The sequence below is a fragment of the Amblyraja radiata genome, chromosome 9 (assembly GCF_010909765.2).
Source record: "Amblyraja radiata isolate CabotCenter1 chromosome 9, sAmbRad1.1.pri, whole genome shotgun sequence".
Lineage (NCBI taxonomy): Eukaryota > Metazoa > Chordata > Chondrichthyes > Rajiformes > Rajidae > Amblyraja > Amblyraja radiata.
Window position 1 is genome coordinate 9,875,000 of NC_045964.1, and position 6,000 is coordinate 9,880,999.

The 6,000-nt window shown below is 43.4% G+C and overlaps 1 protein-coding gene across 1 annotated transcript in view; it reads left to right on the forward strand.

The window, feature by feature from the left end:
- mapkbp1 (mitogen-activated protein kinase binding protein 1) overlaps positions 1–6,000 on the forward strand; it is a 216,876-nt gene that overhangs the window by 102,928 nt on the left and 107,948 nt on the right. The window lies entirely within an intron of this gene.

Genomic DNA, 6,000 nt, shown 5'->3' on the forward strand with positions numbered 1-6,000 from the left:
ACTGATTCCTGGGATGTCAGGACTGTCTTATGAAGAAAGACTGGATAGACTTGGTTTATACTCTCTAGAATTTAGGAGATTGAGAGGGGATCTTATAGAAACTTATAAAATTCTTAAGGGGTTGGACAGGCTAGATGCAGGAAGATTGCTCCCGATGTTGGGGAAGTCCAGGACAAGGGGTCACATCTTAAGGATAAGGGGGAAATCCTTTAAAACCGAGATGAGAAGAACTTTTTTCACACAGAGAGTGGTGAATCTCTGGAACTCTCTGCCACAGAGGGTAGTCGAGGCCAGTTCATTGGCTATATTTAAGAGGGAGTTAGATGTGGCCCTTGTGGCTAAGGGGATCAGAGGGTATGGAGAGAAGGCAGGTATGGGATACTGTTGGATGATCAGCCATGATCATATTGAATGGCGGTGCAGGCTCGAAGGGCCGAATGGCCTACTCCTGCACCTAATTTCTATGTTTCTATGTTTCTAATGGCCTGTTTCCTTTATCATCGTTACTGTTTTGCATATTTTCCATTCATTTTGTCTATATCTCTCTACATCATCGTCTATAACACTCGTTTCCCTCTCCCTTGACTCTCAGTCTGAAGAAGGGTCTTGACCGGAAACGTCACCCCTTCCTTCCCTCGAGAGATGCTGCCTGACCAGCTGAGTTCCTCCAGCATTTTGTTGTCTATCTTTGGTTTAAACCAGCATCTGCAGTTCTTTCCTACACTAAAAAGCATATTGTCATAGTCATAGTGCTTTGTGCAAGCTCAGTGCCACATGATACAGCTTTCTCGTAGGGAAACAAGAAATACACTGAGCCAGTATTTAATTGGTGGTTAGGACAGCCAGAGGTCACAAACATTGGCATTGACCTACGTGCCTTACTCTCCTGTGAGGGATTTGGCAAATTGTATCGCCTGATTGTAGGCCATTTCCAGCTATCCCCATCATCCCCTTCTTGCTCCAATTTTGCTATATTTCGATAATTTTGATATTTATGTGTAATTTTGAAATTTTTTAAAGATTCTTTTAAATCTTTTAAATGATGATTGCTCTGAATTTGTGAACCAAATACTTATAAGGTAGCATAGATGGGAATGGTCCAACATTCCTATCTTTGTAGCCTTTTCGTCGATATTGTAACTACTGTTAAATTTGAACTACATAATAATGTTTAACTGAATCGGTCAGGTTTTACATTTAACCCAGGTCCCTGATATATTTAGTGAGATAAATAAACACTCATAGAGAGCTGGAAATATCAAAGAAGTCTTATAAAGACTCAGATTAATTCCAGGTTATCAGATGAAATTTAACTTCACAGGGAATGGTACTCAGAGCCCTGTTTCTCTAAGCTGCCTACTTGAAAGTATGTTTGTCTAATGTTCACCTCTAGTAACTGAGTGCATGCATGTGTGAATGTGTGTGTGTGAGTGTATATCCATCTGAAAGTATGAGTATATGTGCTTGTGTGTGCAACTGTATGCGTGTGTGTGTGTGTATATACGTGTGTCTATATTTTTAAACGTGTGTGTGTATGAAAATGTGTGTATCTGTGTATCTATATTTATATATGTGTGTGTGTGTAAGTGTGTGTGAGTGTGTTTAATAGCACAACCCACTTCACACATTGGTTACAGCACAGAATAAAGCCATTTGGCTGATCAAGTCCCTGCCTGCCCCATGTTAGAGCAGTCCAGTTTATCCCTCCCACTTCTCTGCCCTTTCTCTAAAACCTTGTAAATTCCTTTGACTTAAAGTCTGAAGCTGAGGGTGACCTATATGTCTTGAGAACGTCACATTTATTGAAGGGTTTAATAGGGTTTTTGTAGAGAAGATGACACACCCATGTGCGGTTCAGACTGGAACTGAGAGACGCAGCTGTAGGTTATTAAGCAATAAATCCAATTCTGTATTCTTGAGAAACTGCTTCAGGGAATGGTAAGAAGTGGCTGATGTGAATGGCGTAGGAGCATGTAAGTCTGGTGAACACTCGAGGAAGAAAGGAATAGATTAAGCTGATAGAGAATGAGTGGAGGTTAAGCGAGCAATTGATGTGTAGGCCTCAGTGTACAAATAGTCTGCTTCAGGTCACATTATACACGAGTCTATGTAGTTCCCACTCCAACATTGGGAACTATATCCAGTACCTGGAGTCACACCTGTGATAAAGAGCGGTGGCACGCTGCCTGTCATTGTTGTTTCAGTTTGGTTCAGTTTAGTTTATTGACACGTGTACTGAGGTACAGTGCAAAGCTTTCGTTACGTGCTATCCAGTCAGCAAAAAGACAATACATGATTATACTTGATCCATTTACAGTGTATAGATACATGATAAGTGAATAATGTTTAGTGCAAGGTAAAGCCAGCAAAGTCCAATTAAGATAGTCTGAGGGTCACCAAAGAGGTAGATAGTCGTTCAGGACTGCTCTCTGGTTGTGGTAGGCTGATTTAGTTGCCTGATAACAGCTGGGAAGAAACTGTCCCTGAATCTGGAGGTGTGTGTTTTCACACTTCTATACCTTTTGCCTGATGGGAGAGTAGCCCCAGCAACTCAGTGCAGGCAAAGTATTCGAAGCCCGACCACCTTGTGGCTGCTACGTCAGTGGCCTATCTGACCTCAGAGAGTCAGGGGTGGTGAAGTTCAATTGTACTCACACACTGTGCAGCGCCTCCATGAACAAGCTGCTCAGGTTAAATGGGGACGGCAAGAGGCTCTTGTCACTGATCCAGTGATTTACGCTGTGCAGAGAGCAATCAAATACAATTGTGGGATTCCTGCCACTGTTGATAAATCAGACCATTGGAAGGAGCATATATGGAACTGGAAGTTAGCGGCAGGCTCCATTACACTCTTTATGTTGGCTGCAGGCCAGTACTAATCCAGTTAAACATATTTAATGGGTGGAATTCCAGCATTTAAAGTTGTTCTGCCTTGCTGAGTCACCTAATCAAGATTCAAGATTCAAGAGAGTTTATTGTCATGTGTCCCTGAAAGGACAATGAAATTCTTGCTTTGCTTCAGCACAACAGAATATAGACGGCATGAATACAGAACAGATCAGTGTGTCCATATACCATTATATAAATATATACACACACAAATAAATAAACAGATAAAATGAAAATAAACAGATAATGGGCTATTAATGTTCAGAGTTTTGTTTGAGTTGAGTTTAATAGCCTGATGGCTGTGGGGAAGTAGCTATTCCTGAACATGGATGTTGCAGTCTTCAGGTTCCTGTACCTTCTACCTGAAGGTAGCGGGGAGATGAGTGTGTGGCCAGGATGGTGTGGGTCCTTGATGATACTGCCAGCCTTTTTGAGGCAGCGACTGCGATAAATCCCCTTGATGGTAGGGAGGTCAAAGCCGATAATGGACTGGGCAGTGTTTACTACTTTTTGTAGTCTTTTCCGCTCCTGGGCACTCAAGTTGCCGAACCAAGCTACAATGCAACCGGTCAGCATGCTCTCTACTGTGCACCTGTAGAAGTTAGAGAGAGTCCTCCTTGACCTTGACCTACCGACTCTCCGTAATCTTCTCAGGAAGTAGAGGCGCTGATGTGCTTTCTTTATAATTGCATCAGTGTTCTCGGACCAGGAGAGATCTTCAGAGATGTGCACACCCAGGAATTTGATGCTCTTGACCCTTTCCACCATCGACCCGTTGATATAAATGGGACTGTGGGTCCCCATCCTACCCCTTCCAAAGTCCACAATCAGTTCTTTGGTTTTGCTGGTGTTGAGGGCCAGGTTATTGTGTTGGCACCGTTTGGTCAGTCGGTCGATCTCTCTTCTATACTCTGGACTCGTCCCTATTCACTCCATGTCCACCAGCACTCACTCAAAATCTTCCCAATAGCTGCCAACCAGTTAGATTACTGTGAGGACAGCACTAATCGCAACAGCATAAAAAGGCTCAGCATAGAACCCTCCCAACACCAAAACACTGCCAACTTTGCATGAAATCATTGTGCAATGTCTGCCTCGAACAAAATCGATTATCGTTAGTGCCTTCTCTTCCCTTCTCCTCTGACCTCTTTCATTGTACCTCAGATGATTATCGAGATCACGCCCTTTTTGTGTCTGCACCCCCAGCACTTCCTTCTCATCAGCAGTCTTTCCAATTGGCCTGGTCGTGGAATGGTTTTACAGGCCATGGCATCAGATGAACCTAGACTTGGAGAATAACTAGAGTTTGATTGCAGGAAACCAGATAACTTAAACAAACTCGATCAAGGGCGGGAAGTTTGAACCATTTTTACCTTTGTTACTGAGAAATGCGGCAGCTACCATTAACACTACATTTGCCACTCTACGTTAAGTTCACAAATTATAGGAGTAGAATTAGGCCATTCGGCCCATCGAGTCTACTTCGCCATTCAATCATGGCTGGCCTCTGCTTCCTAATCCCATTTTCCTGCCTTCTCACCATAACCCTTGACACCCGTTCTAATCAAGAATTTGTCGACCTCTGCCTTAAAAATATCCACTGACTTGGCCTCCACAGCCTTCTGTAGCAAGGAGTTCCACACATTAACTAACCTCTGACTAAAGAAGTTCCTCCTCATCTCCTTTCTAAAAGAGCATCCTTTAATTCTGAGGCAATAACCTCCGGTCCTAGACTCTCCCACCAGTGGAAACATCCTTTACACGTCCACTCTATCTATGCCTTTCATTATTCTGTAAGTTTCAATGAGGTCCCCCCTCAACCTTCTAAACCCCAACGAGTACAGACCCAGTGCTGCCATGTTCTCATCATATGCTTACCCACTCATTCCTGGAATAATTCTTGTAAACCTCCTCTGGAACCTCTCCAGAGCCAGCCCATCCTTCCTCAGATATGGGGCCCAAATTTGCTCACTGTACTCCAAATGTGACCTGACCTGCGCCTTATAGAGAGAGCCTCAGCATTACAAGAGTTCAAGGGCTGATGACAGGGTTATTTCAGATCATCTAGCACTTGTCCGACTGGCTGCAGGGATAAGCTGAGCACCCCAATAGACTTTCCAGCTCACATCTGCACAATTTGTTGGTCCCTGGCTGCCAGGGTTTCAAGGGGAGAGGAAACTTTCCAGCAAACTGCAGTACGTGAAATTGTGCAGTTTTTTGAAGCATCTTCATTCTTCAGGGATGCTCACAGTTAACAGGACACCATTATTCTGCTTGAAGGCATTGAGCACTCATGGCTCCTCTGTGACAGCTGGAGAATGATAGCTATGTGGACTGGGCTGTCGAGGATGAGATTGTTTGGAGAAAAGGAGACTGAGGAAATTTAATACAGATGTACCTGATTATGAAAGGTCTAGACAGGGTGGACAAGGGGATTTACTGCCCGACAGAAGGAGACAACTGAGCCTATGCTGGCCCCATTAAAGAAACCTCATCAGTCCCATTGTTCTCCTCTCCTTTCTTTCCCAAACCCCTACAACTCATATGCTCATTAACTCCCCTCTGATTCTTTTTAGCCACCTATTTATGTTTAGGGACAATTTACAGCGGCTAATAAACTCACCAATGTATCTTGGCGAGACAGATGTCAGAGGTTATGGAGAGAAGGCAGGAGAATGGGGTTAGGAGGGAGAGGCAGATCAGCCATGATTGAATGGCGGAGTAGACCTGTTATTATTTCATGCAAAGAGTTGTGAAAATATGGTATTTCTCTGCCTAAAATGGTGATGGAGGCAGAAACACTCGGAGCAGTTGAGTTACAACCTACAGGATTAGAGAACAAAGGCTGTGCAGTGGGACTGGTGTTCACTTTTCTCCGGCATGCATGCAAAGGGCTACTAAATATTCATGATTCTCAAACTATGATCTGATCCAAATAAGTGAGATCGGTATCTCGATAAACGCAAGGAATCATGGGATTTGTCAAAGGTCATTCGGGAGTTAAAAAATGCGAATGCAGCGCTGTATAAACTCTGTATAAATTGTTAACTAGTCTACCAAGTAATTAATCTAGAATTCTGTCAACTCAACAGCTTCCTTTCTTGTTCTGCT